We start from the raw sequence: 11,650 nt of genomic DNA, 5'->3' as shown, positions 1-11,650 counted from the left end.
AAAAACATCAATATGTACAAGGGAAATATAAGCAACATAATAAAATAAGCAAATGAAAACAACAACATACACAAACATGAATAAAAAGAAATAATATGAAAAGTAAAACTTGGGTTATCTTCCAAGCAACACTTTTTTTTTAAGTCAAAAGCATATCCTATGAGCTCAAAAATCAATCAGTCAAGTGAATTTTATCAACTACACCCCCAACCTTTTTTCTAAAATAATGCTTCACCTCTTTCTCCTATTGGTATTTACCCTTCAAGTTGAATATATTTTGGCTAAAATATTACCATATTTGTAGTACTGTGATATTTGATATCTTATAAATGACTTATTTATTTATCATTGAGCTTGTTTACATATCTTTCATTGTTGATGCTTATATGATAAAACTTTCGGAATATAAATAAAGCTTTGTAAGAGAATTATAATGAGATTATAATTATGAAATCATCATTGCATAAAAGTTATATGTTTCAAAATAGTTCCTAGTTGATGCTTTATCAATAAGAGGACATTGATAAAAGCTGTTGAACTGGTGCATGGTTATGCTTTTGCTTCTGAAGCAAGCAATTGATCTCATAGGTTAAAGTTTGGATATACTTAAGTTAACATGTGGGTGCTTATTACAAAAACAAGTTCACTGACAAGACCTGATGTAAGAATTTATATGGTAGTTCACATAGTGTCTATAGCAACATTCTTATGTTAAGGTTGTATAAGTGATACTTTGACTTGAGATTATTTATGATCTTATATGATGAATGTTATACTTTGACTTTACTTATGGTTTTAACGAAGAATACTTCAATCGAGTATTGTTAGGTAAAACATAAGGCATATAAAGATATATGAAGTAATCAAGATATGATTCATTTGTTGATATTTAACTTTCAAGCTAAATCATATTTTGGCTAAGATATTTTTATGTTTGTAGTACTTTGATATTTGATATCTTATAAAGGTCTTATTTCTTTATCATTGAGCTTGTATACATATATTTCAATATTAATGCTTATATGAAAAAGTCCTCGGAATATAAATAAAGCTTTGTAAGAGAATTACAATAAGATTGTAATTTTGATATCATCATTGTATAAAAGCTATATGTTTCAAAATTGTTCCTAGTTGCTACTTTATTAGTAAGAGAACATTGACAAAAGTTATTGAGACTAGCACATGGTTATTTTTTTGGTTATGAAGCAAGCAATCTATCTCATAGGTTGAAGTTTACAAAAACTTGAGCTAACATGTAGGTACTTGTTAAAAGAATAAGTTCACTAAACATAAGCTGATATGAGAATGCTATATGGTAGTTCACATAATGTTTATAGCTATATTCTTATATGATGGCTGTATAAGTGAGCTTTTGACTTAAGATTACTTATGATTTTATATGATAAATGTTATACTTTAACTTTAATTTACTTATGGTTCTAATAAAAAATGCTCTAGTTGAGTATTGTTGGGTATAAAATAAGGCATATGAAGATGTATGAAGTAATGAAAATGGGATTCATTACCTTGTGTGATCAAGAGAGTATCTTAATTACTCTTGATTGAATTAACTTAAGAAATCTTTGGCCAAAATGAAATAAGATTTTAGAATTGTTCTAAAACTTATTTGTGAGTTAATGTCAAGGACAAGACTTAACATAATTGAATAAGATTGAGTAAACACTAAACCATACTCAATGTTCAAACCAAGATACTATGTGATGAAAAGATATTAGTTATACATTAAGACTACTATATGATGAAAGGATATTAGTTATACACTAAGACCATTCATAGATAGATTGTCAAGCCATATTGACTTTTTTTTAGCAATTGGGGGTTATGGCAATAAAACTAACATTGATCATGATCTATAAACATAAGATTGGCTAATTGGAGAATTGGTGATGAAGATAAAAAGTTTGTTTAATCTGTAGCTGAATAATAAGGCTTACAATGCTTGTGTTTATTGTCAACCTGCTAAAAAACCTAATAGGTCTCATACAATAGGACAATTGTGAAAGATTAAAATTAGAAAAAATTAAATTAGACTTAATTTGATTTTTGTATAATCAAAATAAGAGAAAATAAAAACAAGAGAAAGAGTTTCCCTTGTTTCGTACATTTGGCTAGCATAAGGTTAATTATGAAAATTTGTATTCCAAGCATTAAACCTAATGTAGCCGAATACATCCCCTATAAAAAGAACATCAAGCCACCCCCTCTTGTAACCAAGGAAGTATCTAGAGAAGAAATAGAAAAAAAGTTTCACTTAAGAAAATATAAGAGGTCTTGAAACCACTTACTAGCTATAATGTGTCTTTGAATTCACCAAACCTTAGAGAAGGTTCTTTTACAAGAGTTCATGTGAATCACCATTAAAGGCTGAACACTTTGGTAGCTTTTTAGCTTAGAAACTATTTGGAAGGTCACCAAATTGAATCAAGAGATTTTTGACATTCAAGGTAACACCTTTAGCCGAAACTATGCATGCTTGTATATATATGTTGTTTGTATAATCTTATTGATTGATCTTGGCTTTAGGGAATTAAAAATTTTAAAAATTTTGCTACTTTAACTTTGATCATGATACATAATTTTCTTCAAGTGGCTTCGAAGACTTGTCAATACAGATTATACAAATTAGAAATTTGCTTGGTTGTTCATGATATCAAAACTGTTTTGATTGCAATATATTATTGTGATGTAGAGGCTAGAAAATTAATTTTTGTCTATATTATTTTGATTGGATTGTTTTAGAATATCAAAGCATGATGTCTTAGGATGATTGAGATTAAATTTTATAATTTATGGATATCGTTTGCATGCTTAAAGAATTTTTTGTTCGTAATCTATACATATCAAGAAAATTTTACTGTAGTGATATTATGAAAATTTTTTCTCACTCTAGGGATATTATTTGTCTATGAAATTTTAACACATGAGAATAGATATATTGACGATCATTATGAAAAACGTTTAGAATTTTTGGAGCTAATTTGGTTATTCAAAAGTTGATGACAAATTTAACCCAGAAATTTATTGATGGCGGTTGGGCATGTATAATATGCATATGATGCATGGTCTCCCTAATATGATTATAGTAATTAATTTTTTTAATACAGCTAGTATTATTAAAAGTTAAGAGACTTAATATGATTGTAGACACTAAATTTTGTCATTAACATTTTAGCATAGTTAACTCAGGCCCATTTACAACCCTTTAAAAGCCCATAAAATGCATCGATATTTAGGCCTAATAAATAAAGAAAAAGGAGACCCATATGATTACTATCAAACTCTTTTGCATGAGATTTATTTGGATGTTACCTTTTCATGTGGATGCATGAGAAATAAGAAATAAATGAAACGAATAAACCCTAAAGTCAACTCTAGTCAAAATTGCATAAAACTTAATAAAAATGAATAGAACTGAGTTCAATCCTCAAAATTCACAACCTAATTAGAATCAATGTGATTTAAAATTAAATTTGGTGATTTTCAAAACACTAAAAATTTTTATTGCACTGTGAGAAGTATAAAATTACTAAAATGTCCTTTAGGGGGTATTGTCGTAATTTAGTCTTTTTGAGCTCGGATTTTCATAAAGCTTTCAGATCTTAATTCCATAATATTTCATGTTTTTAATGTATTTAAAATCATAGCAGTACCTTGAAAAATGTAAAATTATCAAAATATCTCTTTAAGGATATTTCCTAATTTGCCCTTTTCGAGCTTGAATTTTCATAGAACTTTTTAAATCTTAATTTCATAATATTTCATAATTTTTGATGCATTTGAAGTCATAGTAGTACCTCAAAAAGTGTGAAATTATTAAAATACCCTTATAAAGGTATTTGTAATTTGACTTTCTCGAGCTCAGATTTTTATTAAATTTTTTAGATCTCAATTTTATAATATTTCATGATTTTTGGTGTTTTAAAATCTAAAAAATGAGCATGGGAACACTGATTTTTAAGAAAATGGCCTAAATATAAAAAATTTTATACTAGGGGTAAAATGGTTTTTCTATGGGTTTAAAGGCTATAAAAATCTAATATTTACAGTGAATAATGTGGACCATTGGATCTTTCATTGATCTTGATCCAATGGCCAAAGTTTGTTCCTTGAAAAAAAAGAAAAAAGTTTTGGCCCTTGGATGAAATGGGATCCAAAGGCTTATAGACACCAAGGAAAGAAGATATTTTAGAAGGGAGTTTTTGAAAAGCTAAAGAGAGGGGTCTGTCGAAGGGGGAGTAGAAATAAGAAAAGAGTTTACCAAAAAAAAAGAGGAAAAAAGAAAAGGAGTTAGAAAATAGGGAAGAGGAGCCTGTCAAAGAGGAGTTGGAAAAATGAGGGAGGAAAAAAAAGAAAAAAAAAAGAGCAGCTGCCAAAGAAAAAAAATAGCTACAAAAAAAAAGGAAGAACACATAAAAAAAGGCAACAAAAAAGAAAAAGAGCTAGGAAAAAAAGAGAAGAAGCTTATCAAAGGGGAGCTGGAAAAAATGAGAGGAGAAAAAGGAAAAAAAAAAGAAAAAAAGAGTTTGAAAAAGAAAAAGAAAAGCAACTGCCAAAAAGAAAGGGAAATGAGGAGCACGTAAAAAAAAGGGAAAGAAAACTATTGAAAAAAAGAAGCAATAAAAGTTTCCTAGCAAAAAATAAGAGAGGTTTAAAAGAAATAGAAAGAAAGAAACAATAATATAAATGAGAGAACCACAAAAAAGAGGGAGCTTGCATGGAGGTTAGAAACAAAATGAAAACTTTGGGCAGCTAGGGTTTCTTTACTATTTGGTAAATTTATAGTTTTGTTCATGGAAAGAACAAAGATTCAAAGATAAGTAAGCTTCAAAGTGATGCCCTCAGAGAAGCTATTTCAACCATTGTGACTTAGTCCAAGGAGCGATAACGAAAGTTTACTGAAATCTTTGAACTCTAGATTAGGTTGAAAAACTATGATCCTAAAAAAGATAAGCATTTCAGTGGTTTTGTGAAGCTACCACACATTTCTCACCTGAAGATGAAGATCTGTATGCCTGTAGATGCTCTATATGTTGAAGAGGCAGAGAAGATAGGCTTGGATTATATGAATGTGGAAGCATTGAAGAAGTTAATCAAGAACAAGAAGTTGGTGAAAAAACTTGTTAAGAAGTATCATGCTTTTTTGGCTTTTGAATTTGTCATCAAGCAAATCCTTTGTCTTTTAGGTCTTAGTCTTAACAAAGCAGGGAAATTCCCAACCCTTGTTACTCACCAGGAATCCTTGGACTCTAAAGTGAATGAGACTAAGTCAATAGTAAAGTTTCAACTAAAGAAGGTACTTTGCATAAGAATGTGACGTTGATATAAGATTGGATGGTAGGGAGCCATAAGTTTTTATTTTACTTTAATAATGAACAAAAGCTTCAATACATGCCCAAATTTGCTTGTTCTCCATAATACCTTTTTTCATGCATGACTTATCATTCAAAGCTATGCACACTTCTTTTATAATTCAAATTTTCTATTTTTTTAGACTTCTTGTCAGTGGATCTATATGCTTATCTTGATTTCTTATGCAATTTAAAATTTTATATTCCAATTAACTTTTAGAGTAATTTGTTCTTCACGTATTTTAGATTTATGCAAAATTTATAAATAATATCATCATATGAATGAAATTTTTTGAGGATGAAATTTTAAGAAAGTCCGAGTAGTGATTCCTTAAAATCTCTAGGAAAGGATATTTTTCTAAAAATACTACCAAAGTAATGGAGTATTTAGGAAAATATTCAATATAAAAAATTTTTATTTGTCTATATTTTCTAAAATTTTGATAGATGCTAACAATAATATACAATGACTTTTTTGGTAATGAAATTGACATAATTAACTATTTTCTAAAAATTAAAGTCTAAAAATTATATTAAAAAATAAAATTAATTAAGTATGAAGGGAAAAAGTGAATGAAATTTTTGAGGATGAGATTTTAAAGACGTCTGAATAGAGATTCCTAAGTAATCCCTAGGTGAGAAAATTCATCTAAAACACCATCAAAGTATTAAGGTATCTAGACGAATTAAAAAAAAGATTTTGTTTACTTTGTTCCTAAAAAAAATTTTTTTTAGTGATAATTGAAGAAGATTAAAACATAATTAAAATGAATAATAAAAATGTATAACAAAATAATAAGTAATATATATTTTTCATGTGCATATTCTGCTTTATTGTTTGCATTACATAGTTTTAAATGAAAATGAAATTTTCGATGATCCCAAAAATTTCTAAAAATTACCAAAGTAATAGAATATTTAGAAACTCTTTTCAATACAAAATTTTTTAATTAATTTGAACAATTCTCATAAAAGATAAAAAATACATATTTATAAAAGCATTTTTTTATAATAATAAAATTAAGTAATGAAAATTTTCGATGATGAGACTCCGGGAAGTTCAGGTAGTGATTCTCAAGAATTTCTTAGGTGAGAAGAGTCTTCTAAAAAATTATCAAAGTATTGGAATATTTAGAAGTTTCTTTTCAATATGAAAATTTTCTATTTTATAATTATTTTCTATAATTTGAACAATTTTTTAATAAATAAGAGTGTTTTTTTGAAAATAAATGTATTTGTAGATAATTATATTATTACATGACTTTTAATAATTTTTATAAAAATCAAATGAAAATCTCTGAGGTTGAGATCCTAAAAAAAAAATTCAAATAGTGATTCTTTAGAAATTTTTAGATAAGAAAATTTATCTAAAATGCCACTAATGTATTGAAGCATTTAGATTAATTTTTGATAAAGATTTTTCATTTTTTTATAGCATAGAATGAGTTTTAGAAAATACTATTTGCTTTTAAAATTATAAATATCATATTTTATTTTTTTAACATAAATACTAGAAATAAATATAAACCTCCAAGGATATGATTTTTGATAATTTCGAGTAACGATTCTTAAAAATTTCTTAAGTGAGATGGTTTCTTTTGATATTGCCAGAGTATTGGAATATTATTAGGAATTTTTCAATATAAGGTTCTTATTTATTTTTCAAGCATACTAAAAATTAAAAAATCTATTTTTAAGGAAAATTAATTTTTAAATACCAAAATTAAGACCATTTTAGTCAATATTAAAAAATAACACATAATTAATTGGTACATTTTAAATGGATGCTGTAGGTGTGTTAATCCTTCCTCATACGTAATCAACTCCTAAACCTAAATTATTTTTCGCAGACCCAAATTATCTTTTTAATAAATTTTAATTAGTTTTAAAATTTTATTAAGAAGATATGTTTTAATTGGCCAATCACACTTAGCCAAAAAAGATTGGTGGCGACTCTATCAAATTCATCTAGTAGTCCCCAAATTTGTTACGACAATGATTATGGTAATTGATTTTCTTGATGCAGCTGGTATTTTAAAAAGTTAAGAGACTTTAAAAACTTGCTTACTAAGATTTTAATGAAAATCTATTTGGTAATCAATATTGGGAATCTTAGGAAACTTGTTCACCAAGATTTCAAGATTTGCTTTCTTGATCACCAAGTTTAGTGTACTATTTTCATAAAAGTCAAAGTAATTGTTACTTGTGATTCAAGAATCATGACCAAAGGCATAAAAAAGCATGGGAAAGAGTTTAGAACTCTTGGATGGTGGCTAGTAGGTTAGCGTAGCAAATGATGGCCGAAACTACCTAGTTTCCATAAAAACTACCCTAGTTGCAACTTACTTTCCTTATTGGATGGGTTTTCGGCCAAGCTTTAGATTTGTTTTATTTCTTTTTTTAATTTAGATTCCTAAATAGTTTAAGTTTGAGAAATAAGATTTCATATAAAATCTAAATTGAATTGGACTTTTTAAATTATTTAGAACTTCTAATTAACAAGAAACTATTTAATTACAACACCTACTAGGAAAATCCCAATGCATGTAATTTGGCTTGATAGACATTCCTTAATTGTTTAGGAAATTATGATTGTAAATTTGATCTTCCTAAGATAATAGTTCGACATATTCGGCCATGCTAACTCAACATGTCTTAACCTTGCATGACATTGAGTTGGATTGATAATTGATATATGATATTGATTCAAGGAATAGATGTGCAAGATCATGAATTTGAAGCAAACATGGCGATTGTTGTAGTATGCTTGTTAGTTATGAGATAAATAGCACATATGCTATATTGATTTAGCATGTATGCTATATTGATTTATTGTTATACATGCTAGAATTTATATGTAATAAATGCCATATATAATTGTGAGATGCATGATAAGATTAAATGTATTAGATATATGATGAATTCTTATGCATGCTTGTTGAGACCTATGATGAATAAAAAATCTCTTATGAAAAATATTAAGTCTTGATGCTTTCCATTAACAAAAACAATTGAACTTTCTACCAGTGGGGCTTGTTAAGACAAAACACAAGGCATTCATTATTTGAAATAATGTTGTGTTATGATTAATGGGTCTTACTAAACTATTATTGTATTGTTCTGATGCAAAAATTTTTGACCGTATAGTGATAGAGGCAATGATTGGTTGAATCATTATGACACCTAATTTTGTCCGTGATGTTTTATTTTTTTAAACCTGGTTTCTTTTTGTAATTACGCTTCAATCACCAATTTTTTTGGTTCATTTACAATCTATTTTTAAATATTCAAAGATAAAACCCAATGCGAGTTCCATGGTGAGACTCGTTGCATTGGTCTAAATAAGTGCCTAAATGACCAAACAAAAAGACCCAACTTTAAAGTCTATTAATGGCCTATTGTTGGCCAGTAAAAAAAAAATCAAATAAATAAATAATAATAATAAAATATAAAAAATAACAAAAAACTAAAAAATAATAAGATAAGTACATAATAATAAAAAGTTTGGCAAAAAAAATAAATAAAAAGCCATAATCCCAAAATAAGCCCAAAGCAAGTGCAAAACTAATAATAATATTAGAACCCAAAATGGTGAAAGCATAAGTTAAAGTAAAAATGCACAAACGAAATCATGGGTCGTGCATTTCATGAAGCCACAAAAAAAAAAAAAAAAAGCAAATGCTGAAAAAACAAGTTGCATGGTGGAGAGGCGGGCAACATGGAACTGGATGAAAACAGGGCCATTCGGCCTAACTTAAAGAAGAGTAGAAGCCACGTGAAAAGCATGGGCGTTGCATGGATGGATGGGACGTGAAGAGAAACTGCGAAACTGAATGTAGGAAGCTGGACGAACACGGGAAGTGGCCGGTTACAACAACTGAAAAACTAGAAGAAGGGCTACAAAAATAGAGGAGGAAGTGGGGAGAAAGGGGAAGCAAGCAGTGAAAAGGAAAAAGCAGAAAAAAAAAAGGGAAAAAAGGAGGGAGAGGCGTGAATGGAAAGGAAGTGAAAATAGCAGGCATTCGGGCAGTGGGGTCGTAGATTCATGAAAGCTGCAGAAAAGAGAACGAAAATGAAAAACTGGACAGTAAATGGCAGAACAAAAGGGAGAAGAAAGGGGCAGCAAGAAGCGAGAGAAGAAAAGAAAAGCCAAGACGAAAAAGGAGCCCAGCTGGGGCACACGGCAGGGAAGGTGGAAACCAGAAAAGGAAGAAGGTAAAGCAGAAAAAAAGAGGACTGCAGTGGACGGGTTACAAGGAGGAAAAAGACAAACAAAAAAGACTAGGCAACAGCGAAACCAGAGAAGCAAAATGGAGGAAAAAGGGATAGCGAGGAGAGCTGGGTGGCTGATGATGGTGAAACAAAAAATACGAGAAAAAACCTGGCAGTAGGCGGGGTGAAACAAAAAAAGAAGAGACAGCCACGTAAAAGACAAAGAAACCAGTAGTAGGGAAAGAAACTGAAAACTGGAAGCCAAAAACAAAAGGGAGGAAGAACCAGAAAAAAGGGAGGCAGTGGCATTCACTGGCAGATCAGAAAACTGGAACGAGGAAAGCTACAAAAGAAAAGAGATGTTTCATGCACTGAAGGCGTGAAAAAAAAAAAAGCAAAAATTGAAAACGTGAAAGACAGAGAGAAGAAGCAAGCAGCAAAGGGGGAAGCGGCTGTCAAAAAAAAAAAAAGCAGAAAGATAAAAAACCTGGGCAGAACACTTTTTGGGACGAAAAGCCATAAACAGAGGCAGTTTCCATACTTGTTTCCATTTTCCCAAAGCTTGTAGCTCGCTTCTTTTTTTTTCTTTGTTGTAACGGTTTTAAGGATCGCTAGACGAATTTGAAAATATAAAAAAAAGGAATCGCCACCGATCTTTTTTGATTAAGTGTGATTGGTATCTATTAAAACTTTCTTTCTTAATAAATTAATTAAAATTTATTAAAAAGATAATTTTTGGGTCTACAAAAATAATTTGGATCCGGGAGTCGGTTATGCATGGGGAAGGATTAGTATCCCACGACGTCTGTTTAAAATAGTATCAATTAATTATGTGTTATATTTTAATATTAACAAAAATAGTCTTAATTTTGGTATTAAAAATTAATATTCTTAATTTTTTTAAAATATATTTTTATTTTTAATAAGCTTGAAAATAAACAAGAACCTTATATTGAAAAATTCCTAAAAATATTTCAATATTCTAACAATATTAAAAGGAACCATTTCACCTAAGGAATTTTAAAAATTGCTATTCAAAATTTTCAAAAATTCTATCCTTGATAGTTCATATTTATTTCCTATATTTATTTTTGAAAAACGTAAAAGATAATATATATATATATATATATATAACATAGAAAATAGTACTTTTTGAGACTTATTTCTAAAAATGAAAAATCTTTATCGAAAATGGATCTATATGCATTAATACGTTGGTGGCATTTTAGATAAATTTCTTACCTAAAGATTTCTAAAGAATCACTACTCGGATTTTTTTAGAATCTCATCCTTAGATATTTTTCATTTGTTTTTTTTTTAAATTAAAAATCATGTAATAATATAGTTATTCACAAATACATTTATTTCTTAAAAATATTCTCCTATTTATTAAGAAAAACTATTCAAGTTAAAGAAAATGATTATAAAATGAAAATTTTTCATATTGAAAAGAAACTTTTAAATATTTCAATACTTTGGTAATTTCTAGAAGCCTTTTCTCACCTAGGAAATCCTTGGGAATCTCTACTTGGACTTCCTAGAGTCCCATCATTGAAAATTTTATTTGCATTTAAAAATATGTAATGCACACAATAAAATAGAATATACATACAAAAATATAACACTTATTATGTTTTAATCTTCTTTAATTATTTTCCAACGAACACTTTTGAAAGGAATAAGTAAATAAAAATGTTTTATTGAAAATTTTTCTAGATACCTAGATACTTTGGTAGTATTTTAGAAAAATTTTCTCACTTAGAGATTTTTTAGGAATCTCTACTCGGAATTCCTTAGAATCCTATCCTCAGAAAATTTTATTCACTTTATCCTCTCTTGCCTAATTAATTAATTAGTAAAAATTTTTGAATTGCAAACAGCAATTAAGATACATAAAATGTATTCGAAGAATATAAACAAATCAATTTAAAAGCTAATACATACATAAGGGGGTTAGACATTCAAAACCTTGGCATAATTAAAAAATAAACATGATTATCAGGCTAAAATAATTATGCAAAAAGATGCTTAAATATTCTAACCCCCTAATCAAAATTTATTATGTTTTT

At 28.4% G+C, this 11,650-nt stretch overlaps 1 pseudogene; it reads left to right on the top strand.

Annotated features, from left to right (window-relative positions):
• Positions 1 to 4,798: 4,798 nt before the first annotated feature.
• LOC111297509 (large ribosomal subunit protein uL1 pseudogene) lies at positions 4,799 to 5,335 on the top strand (annotated as a pseudogene).
• Positions 5,336 to 11,650: the final 6,315 nt, after the last annotated feature.

The sequence above is a fragment of the Durio zibethinus genome, chromosome 12 (genome assembly GCF_047325235.1).
Source record: "Durio zibethinus cultivar Kanyao isolate XHJ-2024 chromosome 12, ASM4732523v1, whole genome shotgun sequence".
NCBI lineage: Eukaryota > Viridiplantae > Streptophyta > Magnoliopsida > Malvales > Malvaceae > Durio > Durio zibethinus.
This window is presented reverse-complemented; position numbering and strand designations above follow the sequence as displayed.